General features: G+C 35.7%; 2 protein-coding genes across 2 annotated transcripts in view; one reads left to right on the top strand and one right to left on the bottom strand.

The window, feature by feature from the left end:
- Positions 1 to 17,742, top strand: part of RPA3 (replication protein A3) — an 80,817-nt gene that overhangs the window by 955 nt on the left and 62,120 nt on the right. Inside the window, exon 2 of the mRNA XM_030822138.1 lies at positions 2,559 to 2,610. The gene's annotated coding sequence lies outside the window, so the exon portion shown is untranslated. The remainder of the gene's footprint in view (positions 1 to 2,558; positions 2,611 to 17,742) is intronic.
- Positions 1 to 17,742, bottom strand: part of UMAD1 (UBAP1-MVB12-associated (UMA) domain containing 1) — a 239,010-nt gene that overhangs the window by 162,968 nt on the left and 58,300 nt on the right. The window lies entirely within an intron of this gene.

Below are 17,742 nucleotides of genomic sequence, written 5' to 3'. Positions count from 1 at the left end.
GGGAAAAACAGATGAATTAAATAAGTAGAGGCCATATTAGCCAATGTGATTGAGACCATTTCTTCATTTCATAAAAAAATCAGTTAAAGTGGGAAATCATAAAAAATACATGCATACCTTAAACATTTTACTTCAAAACAATAAATCATATTCATTTAATAAAGTAAATACTTCTGAAGTGGCAGAGTTGTCTGAGGTAAATACCTGAGGTTATTGTCTCATGCCAAAGAAATTAAAGGACAAGGACACACAAGGAGTGAGTTTAAGAGTGGAGTTTTAATAGATGAAAGAAACAGGAGGCTGGGCGAGGTGGCTCATGCCTGTTATTCCAGCACTTTAGGATGCTGAGGCAGGCGGATCACTTGGGGTCAGGAGTTCGAGACCAGCCAGGCCAACATGGTAAAACCCAATCTCTACTAAAAATACGAAAATTAGCTGGGCGTGGTGGTGCGTGGTGGTGCATGCCGGTAGTCCCAGCTACGCAGGAGGCAGAGGTGAGAGAATCGCTTGAACCCGGGAGACGGAGGTTGCAGTGAGCCAAGATCATGCCATTGCACTCCAGCCTGGGCAACAGACCAAGACTCCGTCAAGAAAAGAAAAGAAGAAAAGAAAAGAAAAGAAAAGTAAAGAAAAGAAGGAAGGAGAAAGAAAAAGAAAGAAAGAAAGGAAGAAAAAGAAAAAAGAAAAGAAAAGAAAAGGAAAGGAAGGAAAAGAAAGAAAGAAAAGAAAAGAAAAAAGAAAAAAGAAAAGAAAAGAAAAGGAGAGGAAAGCTCCCTCGTGCAGAGGAAGGGATCCCGAACGGGTTTCTGGGTTCCAGGGCAAGAAGAGGTTGGTTTTATAGGAGGTGGTGTCTGATTTACATAGGGCATGAGAGATTGATCAGACCAGGTGTGCCATTTACATAGCATGGTCCACCTCCCAGGATCACGCCATTCTCCTGCCTCAGCCTCCCAAGTAGCTGGGATTATGGGCGCCTGCCACCATGCCCGCCTAATTTTTTTGTATTTTTAGTAGAGACGGGGTTTCACCGTGTTGGCCAGGATGGTCTCAATCTCCTGACCTCGTGATCCGCCTGCTTCGGCCTCCCAAAGTGCTGGGATTACAGGCGTGAGCCACCGCGCCGGCCTCCACCCTAATCTTTTATTAGGCAGATGGGTTTGCTACCTGGCCAGCGCCATGTTGCCTGCCTCTTTACTGTGCATGTGGTGACAAACAAAACGGAAGGTGGAGCCTCCATGTTGAACATACCTGGCTTCCAAGTGGCCTTTTACTATTGGCACAGCTGCCAGCATTCACCTGTGCAAGCTTCCAGCTTGCTTATCTATGTCTGCAGCTCGATCTTTCAGGCTGCTCTTTTGTTAGAAAAGAAATGATTTGGAGGCTGCTTTTTATTTAAAAGGAAACCTTGCCAAGGACTCTCTTAGCCTCACTAACTGCCTAAATTTCTTTCTAGCTCCTGTATCACTTTGAATTATAAGAATAAATACAATTTTTCTTGGCATTGTTCCTTCCCACGTTGTAATAATATCGAATCCTGATTCAAGCTGTTATTCAATACAACATACAACTATTTCTAGGACATCTATAACTACTTATGGCATGAGTAATTTTTGCCTCTGGATTGCTCTTATCTCCTCCTCCTCTTCATATTTAGATCCATCCTTTTCTGCCACAGCTTGTTTGCTTTCTGCATCCATAATTTCATTTTCAAAAAAAATTTTTTTAACTGTAACCATATGTCTGACATATATTAGTTTCTAATTTAAGAAATTCTCCAATTTGTCTGAGATACTTAAAAACAAATATATAACAGCAACAAACTATGTTTTATACTATCTCCTTGTAATTAAGGATTTTTTAAGTGATAGTTTTCACCAAAGTTTAGTAAATGGATAAATGTAAATTTTGCTCTATGCTATCACTATAGTATTTTTTTAAATGTTTGATGCTATTCTATTTTATATGACTGCTACTACTGCCTTATACTTCTTTTCCCAAATTAAAACTCAAAACTCTTTTTTACATCTTTTACATCTCTTTACAAACTCTGATTCATGGGTTACAGGAAGGATATTACATTCAATGGTAAAACTATGACTTTTAGGTCATTTTTTTTTCTGGAAATTTGTGGATCTTTATTTTCATTTTTAAAAATAATTGCTATTGAAAAACTTTATCCTCATTTGAATGAAAACAGAGCTCTTCTTTGTATTGTTCATCATTGCATACCCAACACCCAGCATAGCACCTAGCACACAGAAATATTCAGATATTGTCTGAATGCATGAATGTTTATATAATTTCATGGAAGCATTAATTATTGAAATAAGAGTGCACTTCCCTAAGTTACTTATCAGGGAACTAGCTTTGGTTGTCAGTAGCTTTGAGTTTCAGATTTGGGAAAAAATTCGTAAAGTTAGCTATTCTAACAGCTAGCTGTAAGGTCTAAGGTCAACTCTTCTGCCACTACTATTCACCAAGATCATTGATGAAATTTTATTCATAAATCTGGTGAAAACTTTTCAGTTCTTATCCTCTTGTAGTTCACTTTGTCTCAGGTACTCAGAAAAAGGATGTGAAGACAATGCACAGGGAGTACAATCGTTTCAGGTAAGTTTATTTTCTTTAAATGTTTCTATGCTGAAGGTGCATATTAATGGTGAGATATTCTGTAATTCAGAGTTCATCTCGTAGAACACTAAAAAAATGTATTTTTTTAAGTTCTAAGATTTGTGGATTTGCCTACAACAAAAAACTGCAGTTTGTTAGTTCTAGTTTCATTGCTGCCTATGGCAACTGTAATTCCTCTGTAGTTTTTGTTGTTGTTGTTGTTGTTGAATTCTAGTGCCCCTGTTCTGCTTAGTTCAACTACATGGTACAACAGGTCTGCAAGTGTTACTATCAACTAAAAAAAAAAAAAAAAAAAAAAAAAGTAAAATTTTTGAACAACCAGTTCATGAGGAAATAAAAAATTACTCTACACAAGTGCCCAACACCCTAAATCCTGACTTTCTCCCAGCTTCCAAACTGCTACTTGCTTTAACCTTCCCACAGGAAGGTTTTCAGCTGAGGCATTTATTTGCAGTTAGGGACACCTGATAGAGTTCTAAGTCTTTCTTAAGTAAGTCCACCATATAATACATTGTACACAATCTCCAACTGTTTTTAAGCAAATGAGAATTCAAAGATATTTACAAATCAATCTACCACTGATTCCTAGATCCTAAGGCATCTCACCCACACCTAAATTGACAGCTCCTTTTTTATTTTAGCAATTAAACTATATAGATTATTTCTAAAGCATTTAACAAAGTTTCCTAGATATAAGTACTCCCTGTTTATTCATGTTTAAGTACAACCTCTTAATTCATATTTTAATTAAATCATGCAATTATAATAAACAAGTACATACATTTAGGAGCAAACAGCTTGATATTTCAACAGCACTCTGCTGGAGCAGCCAAAGAAAGTCTGCTCGTCAGAGAATAAACTAGATGCTGTCAACATCCAAGGATTTATAGAAAAGTTGGAAATGCTGGTCAATATGCAAAGTCACATAAGTGGAGGTCAGTTAAGACTGATATGCTTTTCTTTGAGAAAAGGCCATGAATCAAGTCTGAACACATTTCAGGAATTTCTATCATTTGTACCACCCTCTCTGACGACAGCACATTAAATTAAAAATCTTCACCAAAAAGATAACACACAAAAAAACTCAATTTTTGGAAATCTTAAAACATTTAAAAATAACTCAGCAAAGAAGTATTGACAATGAAAAACGTGTGGGCCAGGTGTGGTGGCACATGCCTGTAGTCCCAGCTACTCAGGAGGCCAAGGCAGGAAGATCACTTGAGACTAGGAGGTCAAGACTGCAGTGAGCTGTCTGTGGTCCCACCACTGCACTCCAGCCTGGGTGACTGAGTGAGACTCTGTCTCTGGAAAAAAATTTTTTAATTTTTTGAAATGAGAAAAATGTGTAAAATGACAAACAAATGGAAATAATACAAATTAAAATTTGGAAGCTGCTAAATAGCATTTAAAGGGAAATACAGGGCATTTTTAATGAACATATTAGAATTTTTAAAAGCTTAAAAATAATGATCCAAGGACAAACAACCAACTTAAAAAGTCAAAATGAAACTAACAAGATAAACTCCAAAGAAAATGAAAAAGGAAATAATTAAGGTAAGAGCAAGAAATGATGAAACAGAAAATAAAATGCAAAACAGGAACAATACATCCTAAAACTGGTCTTTTGAAAACACTAAGAAAATAAATAGTAAAGCAATAAATAAACAATATTGCCATGGGGGGAGGGGCAGAACATAATGAAAATCCCAGAGATTAAAAAATGGTAAGAAGATATCATTAAAAAAAAAAAATCTGTCTATAAATTTATATTTTTTTGTTTGTTTGTTTTGGTTTTGTTTTGTTTTGAGATGGAGTCTCACTCTGTCACCCAGGCTGGGGTGCAGTGGCTCAATCTCAGCTCACCACAACCTCTGCCTCCTGGGTTCAAGCGATTCTCCTGCCTCAGCCTCCTGAGCAGCTGGGACTTACAGGTGCACACCACCATGCCCGGCTAATTTTTTTTTTTTGTATTTTTAGTAGAAACAGGGTTTCACCATGTTGGCCAGGCTGGTCTCAATCTCCTGACCTTGTGATCCGCCTGCCTCAGCCTCCCAATGTGCTGGGATTACAGGTGTGAGCCACCGCGCGTGGCCCTAGAATATTTTTTAAATGAGCAATCACCTAGAAAAATATCTTACCAAATTGACACAATAGGCTAGTCTGCAATTATCAACAAATTCATTCAGTACATAAAAGCTACCCACTAAAGAAACACCAGGCCCAGATAATTTTTACAGGTGAATTCTATTAAAATCAAATCTTATACTAATTCTAATAACACTCTATGCCTATTATGTTTTTTCAATAAGCCTTTAGCCAACCAGGAGCAACCCAAAAAACAAAATGTACTGTATTTAGTAGTTAACAATTGCAAACATTATAAGCATTCTTTTTACAATCAAAAGTGGGGAAAAGATGTTTTCTTTGACACTTCTCTTCAACATACTAGAGGTCCGAGACCATGCAATAAGACCAAAAGATAAAATGAAACCACAAGGATTTGAATGAAACAAAACTCACTATTCACAGAGGTTATAATTATCTACTTAGAAAATTCAAAAGAATCTGAAGATGAATTATGAGAAGTAAATATTTTATCAAGATGGTTGCTACAAATATCAGCTACATGTTTCTATGCTGGCAACAAACAGAAAATACAATTTAAAAAATATTTACTATAATAATAAAACAAAAAAGCACTCTAAGAATAAATCTGACAAAAGGAGAAATGTGATTTTTATGAAAAATGCACAGCAATTTTACAAAAATTTATTAAGGAAACCTAAGTAAATGGACAGAAATATATTTCTGAAGAAGACAAAATATTGTAAATATAGCAATTCTCCCCTAAATTAATCTATATGTTCAATAAAATTTCAACAAAAATCACATCAAAGTGGGTGGGTTTGAGTGATTATCCATTTATTATTCATTTTTTATTTATTTGGCATAAGATGAACTGATGCTTCATTATATAGAAAATCAGAGAACAAAGGAAGGTTGAGATGGTTTTAAAGGATGGTAATATAATGAGCTTTATGACATTGGCTCAGAGAGAGAAAAATAGCCTGATAAAGTAGGAGAACCAAAGATAGTATATATGTAAGAGTAAGCTTGGAAGATACGTGAAGAAAAGAAGATGAATTAATCCAAAATAGTCCTAAGAAAATAGGTTATCCCTACAAAAAAAAAATTAAAATTGGATCACTATACCACACTGTAACCAAAGTTAACCATAGAGCTTTAAGAAGATGCTATAGGAAGATGACTTTCTGATCTCCAAGAAGAGACTTTTTAAATCAGACTGAAATATGAAAGTTAAGGAAAAGTTTTATGTATTTTAAAACTGTCACATCAAAATGTCTCTTCATTAACAGATAGAAAAACATATGTCATTAACTGGATTACTGTAAAATGCAACAAAATTCATAACTAGATCCCCTTAGAATCAACTTTTTAAATGACAGACAATAGGGAAAAGAGATCAATAGTGATTTTACTGAGCAAAAAACCACATGACTATTAAACATAAATAAAAATGTCCAATTCCATTATAAACAAGAAAATGTAAATTAAAAACACAAGATACCATTTTATAACCAACAGACTGATAAAAATTTAAGTCTCATAGTATTACATGTTAAAAAGGAAAAGGATAAGTATAAGTAGAATTTTCATATACCACTTGGGAAAAAAACTTGCCATTATTTACTAAAGCTAACATGTGCACAGCCTGTAATTCCTCCTGGAAATAAAATCTAGAAGAAAGCTCACATATGTGCACCAGGAGACATGTACAAGGATGTTTGTAACAGCATCATTTTGTCTTTTAATTGAACTTTTTGAGATAATTATAGATTCACAGGCAGATTGGAGAAATTATATGGAAATATCCCATGTAGCTTCTACCCGGTTTACCACAATGGCAACATCTTGCAAAACTATAGTTCAGTACCACAACCAGGATATTTCATTAACACAGACCAGATACAGAACATCTCCATAACCACCAGAATCCCCAGTGTTATCCTTCTATAGCCACACACACTTCCCTCTAACTTTCACCCCATCCTTACCCACCGGCAACCACTAATTTCTCTATTTTTTGTGTATAGTTTTGTCATTTCAAGAATGTTACATAAATGAAGTCATACAGTACGTTACCTTTAAGGATTGGCTCTTTTCACTCAGCATAATTCTCTGGAGATTCATCCAGGTTGTTGTATATATCAATAGTTTGTTACTTCTTCTTGCTGAGTATTATTCCATGATATAGATATACCATAGATTTAACCATTCACCTGTTGAAGGATATTTGTGTGTATCCAGTTTGGCTCTATTATGAATAAAACTACCATAAATACTCAGTTCTTATGCACATATACGTCTTCAATTTCTCTGGGATAAATGCCCAAAGTGCAATTGCTGAGTCGTATAGTAACTGCATATTCAGCTTTTCAGAAACTGCCTATTTTCCAGAGTAATTGTACCATTTTACATTCCTATCATCAATAAGTGATCCAGATTCTCTTCATCCTTACCAGCATTTGGTGTTATTACTATTTATTTCAGCTATTCTGATACAGGTTTGTAGAGACCCATCATTATGGTTCTAATTTGCATTATGGCTAATGACACTTATTCATGTGCTTATTTGCCATATGTATATCCTCTTCAGTGAAATGTCTCTTCATGTCTTTTGCCCATTTTCTAATTTGGTTTTATGTTTTTTTGTTTTTTGTTTTTTTACTGCTGAGTTTTGCGAGTACTTATTCTGGGGACTAGTCCTTTCATTTTGAGCAATTTTTGCATAAAGTGTGAAACACAGATCAAGGTGGTTTTTTTTTTTCTGCCTACTAATGTTCAATAACAGCACTGTTTTTAGGAAAACAAAGCAAAACCCCAAATGTTCATCATCAGAACAGATATATAAATTGTGGTATATTCATCAATGGAATGTCAAATAAAAATGAAAGAACTAAAGATACATAGAGCAATATAGATAAGACCAGCTACATGATACTGAGTGAGAGAGGCAAACTGCTGAAGAGCATATTGTACATACATTGTGAGTGACTCCATTTATATACGGTTGTAAAACATACAAAACTACACATATTAAAAATGTGTTAACACTATTTAAAAAAGAGACCCCAAAAAAGCAGAATTTAAAGAGTGGAATTTACCTCTGAGGTGGGAGTAAGGGAGAGACTAGAGAACTTCAAGGTTAACAATAAATTATATTTCTTAAACCAATTGGTGGGTACACAGGTGTTCATCACATTGTCATTCTGAATATCTTCTAATAATTTTTAAAAAAACTTTAAAAGGTTATTTTTCAAATTGAGATTTGCATAAGCAAGAGCTAAGAATAATATCTGGTAAGATGTCACTTTAAAGATCTTGCCCTCAGCAGGTAAAAAAACAGTTATTATAAATTGTAATACAGGAACATACCAAACAGACCCTTTTTCGGGAAAGATGACTTCTGAGCAAACAGGTGACTTCTGACAAACCATTCTTATCCCACAAGCCTCGTTTTGCCCTTGCAGGCTCAGCGCCTGACTTTTCTTTCAACTTCAAGTCCTCCAGTCATTCACCTTCTCTCCACACTGTTCCTTCTGCTTTGTTTTACAGCATTCTGCCCTCCTCGGGTGGCAATGCTTTAAATGAACACCAACATCTGACCTCTCCAGCTTATCCACAGGACTTATCTTCTTAAGAGATGGTGTGAGGACAAAGGGTGAGCCTTCCTGACTTGAATTAATGAGGACTCACAATTGAACAAGTTTCTAATGTTCATATTTACAAAGAATATAGTCTAGAATCTCAGTTAAATCCATATTAAAAGTAACTCCATGCACAATATTATTCACACATATAATTGAGATAAATCTCAGCATAGGGATAGAAAAACAAAGTTAATTTCAAACAACTAATAAAATTATTTAACCATTACAAAATCCCTTAACCATGCCGAATTTTGCAAAATATGTAAGAAATTATTATGCAAGACACTGAAAGATGTGTTATAAAGTAGTTAATTGGTATTTTTAATAGTTAGGACTCTGTTTTCCTCTTCTGTCTTCTCCTTCTCTCCTCTTTTCCTCCCACACTTTCTCCCTTCCTCTCCCCTTCTCTCTCTCTGTCTCTCTCTCACACACACATACACACACACACAGACAAACAAACACAAACACACACCCCTTGCTGGTTAAAAACTTCTTAAAAACATACAACTGCCTATATTTGTATATATACATATGTATTTGGTGTCTTGTTATAACTTCCCTTTAAATCACATAGTAATGGGCAAAAAAAGTCCTAACATTCTATCTGTTGAAAAGCTGGGTGTCCAGTAAACACAGTTGCTCGTTTCAGTCAAATCAGCTTATTTACTAATTATAAAATATAATTTTAAGATGGCCAAAACGAAGTAGTAGGAAAAGTATATTACTACTTTAATGGAATTTGCTTCTATTTTTGAGGTCTGTCCCACAAAGTACAAATATGTTGACTTATTTTTAAAGGTTTCCTTTCAATGTTTCAAGTTATAAAGCACTGCTGCTTTTGTAAAAGATCCTACTGATTTCTTAATAGAGTGTTACACCTGATCCCCTTATATCCAAAATGGTAAATGCTGTCTAATAAATACATGGGCGATTGAATAAGGGTCACTGACACTTGGGTAACTGTTTAATACAGAAACAATTTATAATATATATCTCTCTACAAAACTAAAGCTGAGCAATCAATAATTTTGTCTTCCTTCGTCTACAAGTAGCTTATTCAACATTAACTAGTAAACCAAGGGTGAAAGGGAGGGTTGTAAATCACAAAGAAAAGATTCATTTTATTCTTAATTCCCACTTGAATCTATGTAAAATGTTAAGTTACAGACAGTTAAGGAGAAGCTGTTGTTTTTGAATATGTAATTGCTATTTAGATGATAATGGCATGGATGTCGCAGTAGAACCATGATCCAAATTTGAATAAGGTCTTAATGAAGGAGGCTAAGAGAAGAATGACGACTGAAATACAACAGTGTCAGCAACAGACCTTAATGAAGCAAATTACTTTCAGTACCTTTGTGATTCAGGAGGAGCTGCATTAAAAAAGTGACAACTAAAGGATCAAATGCAGGACCTTTGCAAACTAAACATGCTTAAAACATGACATCACTGTCTGGGCAACAAGGCATTGTGGAAAGCAGCCTCAATGTTTGGGTTTTACAGCTCACATAGCAAAATAACTACATTAAAAGATCTGGCTAGGCAAACCAGTTTCCTTAGAAAGCATCTTTATATTTCAAGTTAATGACATTTCTGAACAGAGAAGGACTATAAATGCCCAAAGATACCTTGGCCGATTTTTAAAAAGCATTATATATTAACACTAAGAATAGCTTTAAGGCAAAATTAAGCCAGATTTTGGATCACAGAAAACTAAAGAGGTCTTTTTTAAATTCCAAAATATCATTTATTCTTTTATTATTTGTTAACTTTATGAAGTACACAATGCATTCTACTTAATAAGTAGTGGAATCACTTTATATATTCATATTTTAAAATCAATTTCCCTTTTACAAAATCACACGGAAGCAATTTGAGAGCATATGGCATTCCCACTGCCAAATGGAACACACGTTCAACATGTTTAAATGATTTATCCAAGGTAACATTGATGATGGTGCTAGAAACTGAACACAAGGCTTCTGGCTTCCAAGGAAAGTCATTCAAGGCAAGCAAAAAGTACCACAGTTACAAATTTAATTTGATACCTAGAGGATATTTTCTGAAGTCTTCTGAGTTACAGTAACTTGGTGATAACATTCATTCCATATTAATATTGTAGGCAGACAAGGAGTTTATAACCATAATGAATATAATCTTTGCTGTACAGACCAGTATTCACACAGGATTGTAAAAACTGATTTTGCCTGTTTATTCCATCTCCTTAAATAATGTGCACAAACAGCAATCCTACCAACCAGGGAATGGTAGTACAATAGTTATGTATTTATAATCAGAAAACAACTCAATGCTAATTAATTAGTGTCCTGACACAGTCATGTTACTGTTTCTAGGGACTGACTAAAAATGTTTTGACTTCAAAGATAAGAATGAGACAAAAATATAAGCCTGGCATTATGAAAGATTTGCTGTCATCTCCCTGGGCCTCTGTTAGGATCTTAGCCACCCCTGCAAATGTTTGTGCCGCAATGGATTTTATTTTAAATCTAAGTAAGTCAAGATGCTCTATCCAAAATATAACAAAAACAACAGATAGGATGTAGAACATACTGATTAAGAGCACAGACTCAGACAATCTAGTTTAAAATCCCAGCTGTCACTTACTAACCGTGCACTCTTAGGCAAGTTAGTCAACCTCATCGACACTTAGTTTTCCCATCCGTGAGTAAGAAATAATAGTACTAAGTTCTTAGAGTTCTTATGTAAATGAGTTATTATTAGTTATCTTCATTATTACCTACTAGTAATGTGCCTTTGGATGGGTTACTTAAGTTTTGTATTTCTCATTTTTTCCAATTTTAAAGAATGGTATCTAACATTTTCAGGTACAATTTAAATGAGGCTTTGGAAACTCTGGAAATATTACATATATTGTTAGCATTGTTATATAGTTTTCATTTTTGGTTTTGGAATCACTGAACCTAGTTCCCATGCTCTGTTGGTATTTCCTGAACTTATCCCTCTCTCTTCCAACCATACATGCTGTAACCAGCAAACCCAGACTAGGGTGATAACATGAGCAGCCTCACTACTTCCACCTCTTCTAGATTTTCCCAAAATCTGTACCAATGGATAATTTTTAGGCTCTTTTTGATGATTTTTTTCTTCTCAAAAGGTGATTATCCATTTTGTTCTGATTCAAAATGGGCTTCACATATTTTCACTAATTACTCTCTCTTTCCCAAATCAGTCAACACACACAACACTATTGAGATAATCCACTTTCTTTGTAGCATCCTGACTCCATCATAATTTTGAATGGTGACTTCCATAATTTATTCTAGGGAATAATGACTTCATCCTGTATTTTTCCATGTAAAAATAGCAACAAAGATTTCTAATAAAAGATAATAGAGTACATATACCTTTTTAAAGCAGAGGTTATTTTTTAGAGCAGTTTTAGGTTCATAGCAAAATTGAACAGAAAGTACAGAGAATTCCCATATAACTCCTGCCCCTACACATGCACACCCTCCCCCATTTACAATCTCCCCACCAGAAAGGAATGTTTATTACAATTGATGAACATACACTGACACATCACTATCACCAAAGTCATATTTTACATTAGGGTTCACTCTTTTTATTTTATATTCTATGAGTTTGGACAAATTTATAATGACATGTACCCACCAATATATTAACATAAGAGTAGTTTCACTACCCTAAAAATCCTAAAAACATTCAGTTCTCTCTTTATAAACAAGTTCAACTGTTTCATCTTAAACTCTAATTCATTATCCCTATAATAGAAATACTAATATGATTATCAAAATAATGGATAAGCATAGTACTTAGAGCCAGATGATTACATACAATACGTATTAAGCATTTTGTAATAACACACTGAATATAAACACTGGGTGCAGGCTGTACAGAGCAGTGACCCAAACCAATTATATTAACTTAAACCTACATAGTTATTTTATTGTGCTTACATTATTTAGAACATGTAAAATTACTTTTTAAACTCCAAGCACTCTAATAATATAGGTGGTTATTATGATTAAACATTTTTAAGATTCTATTTTTTTATAAGTCAGATATTTTTCCAAAACAGAATCTTAATGACAAAACTAAATCACAGTGCATCAACTATACGAACTTCATTACAATCATCTTGGAAGTTTATATGCCACTTCCTATTCCATGCATGTCAACAAGATTTCTAAGTTGAGATCTCTTCTCATCATTGCATAAAAAGTTCAAAAACAAAGACTGGTTTACAACATGTGAGAACAGGAGCTCCCTTCAATTCAGAACAACAACAATGTCAGAAAGAATGTCAGTAGTCCTGTGTTACAGATGCCAAGAAGCACCATGGTTCACAGTCAGCGCCCTTCCTCTTCTGTATCTGTAACGGCATTCTGAGTTTATCGAGAATCTTCTTCATTCAGATGATGAATACTGTTTAGAATCTGCCCATCTTCTAGGCCTATTTTACTTTACCCAAATAAAACACATCATTTTTTTTCAATTGATAACCCTTTTGTGATTAAAGACAATCTATAAGTTAATCTGGCATTTAAATACAGAAGCTTTTTTTTTTTTTTTTTTTTGAGATGGAGTCTCGCTCTGTCACCCAGGCTGGAGTACAGTGGTGCGACCTCAGCTCACTGCAACCTCCGCCCCCTGGGTTCAAGTGATTCTCACCCTCAGCTTCCTGAATAGCTGGGACTACAGACGTGCACCACCACGCCCAGCTAATTTTTTTTTTTTCTGTATTTTAGTAGAGACAGGGTTTCACCATATTGGCCAGGCTAGTCTTGAACTCCTGACTTTGTGATCCGCCCACCTCGGCCTCCCAAAGTGCTGGGATTACAGGCATGAGCCACCGTGCCCAGCCCAGAAGCAATTCTTTATGGCAGCAGTTGTTAAACTCTGTGATCTCCAAGACCTCTTCATGCGTTCAAAAATTAACGGAGGACCCAAAGGACTCTTACGTCAGTTATATCTGTTAATATTTTTCATATTAGAAATCAAAACTTCAAAACAAATTTTAAATATATTTATTAAGTTAACTGTTTTACATATTTACATGAAAGTTTCTGTGAAAAATGCCTATATTTTCCAAAACAAAAAGAAAGGTAGTAAAAAGTGTAGCCTTATATTTTTACAAATATCCTTAATTTCTAGCTCAACAGAAGACAGTTGGCCTTTCTCTTCTGCATTCAGACTATTGTGATGTGTTGTTTAGTTGAAATACATTTAAGAAAACGCAGCCTCATACCCAGATACTTAGTTGGAAAAGGAAGATGTCTGGGATCCCATCGAAGTATCTCCTTGAGAACTGTTGCTCTAAGGTATGTCTATGTTTATGTTTATTTCTTTTCTTTTCTTTCCTTCCTTCCCTTCCCTCCTTCCCTTCCTTCCTTCTTTCTTTCCTTTGTTAAGAGACAGGTTATCTGTCGCCCAGGCTTCACTGCAGTGACACAGTCATGGCTCACTGCAACCTCAACCTCTCAGGCTCAAGCAATCCTCCCACCCCAACCTCCCAAATAGCTGGGACTACAGGGGCACGCCACCACATTACCTGGCTAATTTTGTATTATTTGTAGAAACGGGGTTTTGCCATGTTGTCCAGGCTGATCTCAAACCCCTGGGCTCAAGCGATCTGCCAGTCTCGGCCTCCCAAAGTGCTGAGATGTCTACGTTTCATAATTAAAACATCCTATTGGCCAAACAAGAAGGAACTGAACTTTGGCCCTGAACTGATTAGGACAAATTGTTGTTAGCATCTGTGTTGTAAGTGCCTATATTTTGAGCTTGTTTGAAACCTGAGTCAGGACCTCTGGGATTCAATATAGGTTACAAAAAGATGTTTATAAAATTATGTGTACTTGCCATATTCACACAATGAATAAAATTTAGTTTTCTTTTTATTTAATAAATAAGAAATTAGAGCACTCATAAAATGGCACTTCATACTAAAAAGTTAAAAATTCTATAGGTAAATAAATTAGATAGAAAATCTCTTCTTTAGTCTAAATTTTGATAAAAGATCAGTTTAAACTGCAACCTTAAATGAGAACACACGAATTCCATAATTCAGGAAACTACATTATTTTTATTGTAGAAGCCTCGTTTGAAGCACATTTTTAAAATCTTAGCAAAAAAGAGTATAAACATCAAGTGGATTTTAATCACCATTTTAGTGGGCACCAGCAATTATTTTCGGCAAATAAAATAAACTACAGCTGTATTCAGTTATATGAAGAGTCATTCAGCGAAGGTTTGGCAAGGAAGTTCTAAAAAGCAGGCAGTAAATTCAGTGTAGTACTAACTAGAAGACTAGCTGAAGGCATTCTCTTGAAATTCTGCTGTGCCTGCTCGATTGGCTTCAAGGAGCACATTATAAGTTTACATGACAACAGGACTGGAGAATGACACAAGTAAAAAAATCAAATGATTTTCCCCTGTAGCTAGGACAATGAAGCTGTACAGGTGGGTGAAGCAATAACTGTTCATCAACAAACAAACTGGTTCACTTGTCTCTAAGCATTTTTTACAAAAGGCAAACCAAAAAAAAAACCAACAACAACAAAAAAACCAGGCCACTGACAGTCAGATAGGGTGGCTTGTCAAATTTTACTCACAGGAGCACATTTCAGAAATCATAATAGATGTCAGTGGAAAAGTAAGAATTCAATTTAAAGAAAGTCACTTAATATATACAAAAGTGTTTAAGACATTAAGAAACGTTTGCTTTTTATTTTCATCTTTGAAGGCTGTTCATTTGAAAATAAAACAATGTTTAAAAGTATCAGGAAAAGTACAGAAAATGACATGAAAATGAAAATAGCTATTTCAAGTATTAGAGAAAAAGAACACCTGAATTTTATATAAAAGCTATTTGAGTGTACTTGAAAGCCAGGTTTCCTGCCTCCCAAACAAGAATTTTCCTGTTATATTCCATAGACTCCTTCATAAAATATCCATTTAAAAAATAAGATATAATAAAATATGTAATATTAAAACTGCACTGAATATAGTCTTATCATTCCTTAAAAGTCAGTTTAGGAAGCATAGGAACTCTAGTCCCTGAAGAAGAATGTCAATAATTACTAACTTGTGAAATAATTATTTAATAAATATTTAGTTTTAAAATGTGAAATAGCCTTTTACTGTACTGATATTATCACATACCACACTTTTAAAGACAAGCTATGACTATCATATAAAATCTACCTTTCAATCACAAACACAATAGCAAACATCTACATAGTAATCACTTCCCTACCTTGACATCCCTTACATTAAATTCAACTATATGTGAATATATTCTCTATCTGAATTTCTTTCTTTTTTTTTTTTTTTTTTTTTTGAGACGGAGTCTCGCTCTGTCGCCCAGGCTGGAGTGCAGTGGCGCAATCTCAGCTCACTGCAAGCTCCGCCTCCCAGGTTCACGCCCTTCTCCTGCCTCAGCCTTCCAAGTAGCTGGGACTACAGGCGCCCACCACTACGCCCGGCTAATTTTTTGTATTTTTAGTAGAGACGGGGTTTCACAGTGTTAGCCAGGATGGTCTCGATCTCCTGACCTCGTGATCTGCCCGCCTCAGCCTCCCAAAGTGCTGGGATTACAGGCGTAAGCCACCGCGCCCGGCTCTATCTGAATTTCAATATGAATTTCAGTTCTACTTTTTACAAATCATGAGCCACTCTTATTTGGAAAATTTTTAAGAAGAGAAAAGAGGTCAGAAACAGAAAAGGGAGGTATAGCTGATGGCAGAGAGACGGCAGAAATGGTTGCAGTGAATTATTAGGAAAGATAAATGGAGAATGAAGAAAGCAAATACACCCAGGCATCCTCAGAGGGCAGGCAGTCATCCGAGACGTGGGTAAAGGGCTTGTCATGAAATAACCATGGGAGGACCCACAGCTGCAGAAACCTGAATAGAATGAAAGGGAACTGATAAACAGATAGGAGGCAAACATAAGTAAATACCCTGTCGTTCTCTTAATCATCCTAATCAGCCTCCTAATCATATTTCACTATGAAATATAGGACCTTATAAGCAAGACCCATAAGGCCAACTCTGAATCAGAAAAGCTCAGACACACAGCGTTTAAATACAGGGGAAGGTTCAGAAAAATACTACTTCATACATCTCTCATCTTCACAAAGCAGCACAGATTTACAAGCATATAAGAGTGAGCACTGAGAAAGTCTCTAGCAAACAACGGATGGCAAATGAAGTTGAGCAGGACAGTTTCCAGTATTACTAATTTAAGATATGTAAAATGTCACATAGATTGTCTGTAGTGTGCTTTGTTTTCTTTTAGCAAATGCAAAAACTGTCACATACCTTCAATTTAAGGTCCCCTAACCTAGTTTCCCCTTAAAATTTTAAGTTTCTCAGCCACAAATTTATCTTTACATGAGGTTTTAGGGCTCTAAGCCCCACAGTTAGAGAGGAAATGATACAGTTCATTCCTTAAATAGGTATGATAGATTCCATTCCTCCTCACACATTTTTCTCTACGAGAATACAGAACATGTTTATTAAATGTCTAATACACAACTGGAATATTAACCAAATGGCCATAGAGATCCAAGTGTGAATTATACTTGTATGACTTTTTCTTTTTCTTAAGAGACAAGGTCTCCCTCTGTCGCCCATGCTGGAGTGTAGTACCGTGATCATAGCTCACTGTAGCCTCAAACTCCTGGGCTCAAGCAGTTCTCTTGCCTCAGTCTTCCATGTAGGTGGGACTACAGGTATGCACCACCATGCCTGGCATTTTTTTTTTTTTTTTTAAGATGGAGTCTCGCTCTTGTCACCCAGGCCAGAGTACAGTGGCGCATTCTCAGCTCACTGCAACCTCCACTTCCTGGGCTCAAGCAATTCTACTGCCTCAGCCTCCCGAGTAGCTTTGATTACAGGCACCTACCACCATGTATGGCTAATTTTTGTATTTTTAGTGGAGACAGGGTTTTGCCATGTTGGCCAGGCTGGTCTTGAACTCCTGACCTCCGGTGATCTGCTCACCTAGGCCTCCCAAAGTACCAGGATTACAGGCGTGAGCCACCGTGCCCGGCCCTTTGGTGTTTTTTGTTTTTTTGTTTTTTTGTTTTTTTTTGTAGAGATGGGGGTCTCACTATGTAACTCAGTATGGTCTAGAACTCATGGCCTCAAGTGATCTTCCCACATTGGCCTCCCACAAACTGGGATTACAGGCATGAGCCACTGCACCCAGCCTGACTTTTTCTTAATATAAATTTTTGGACTTCAGGCGTTTTCTCTACACTGAATATTTGTGTTCACTCAAAATTCATGAAATGAAATCCTAATCCTCATAGTGATGGTATTAGCAGAGCTTTGGGAGGTAATTTGGTATTGAGGGTGAAGTACACATG

This window comes from Nomascus leucogenys, chromosome 11, assembly GCF_006542625.1.
Source record: "Nomascus leucogenys isolate Asia chromosome 11, Asia_NLE_v1, whole genome shotgun sequence".
Classification (NCBI taxonomy): domain Eukaryota; kingdom Metazoa; phylum Chordata; class Mammalia; order Primates; family Hylobatidae; genus Nomascus; species Nomascus leucogenys.
Note: the sequence above shows the minus strand (reverse complement) of the source record. Positions and strands in the feature narration are given on the sequence as shown.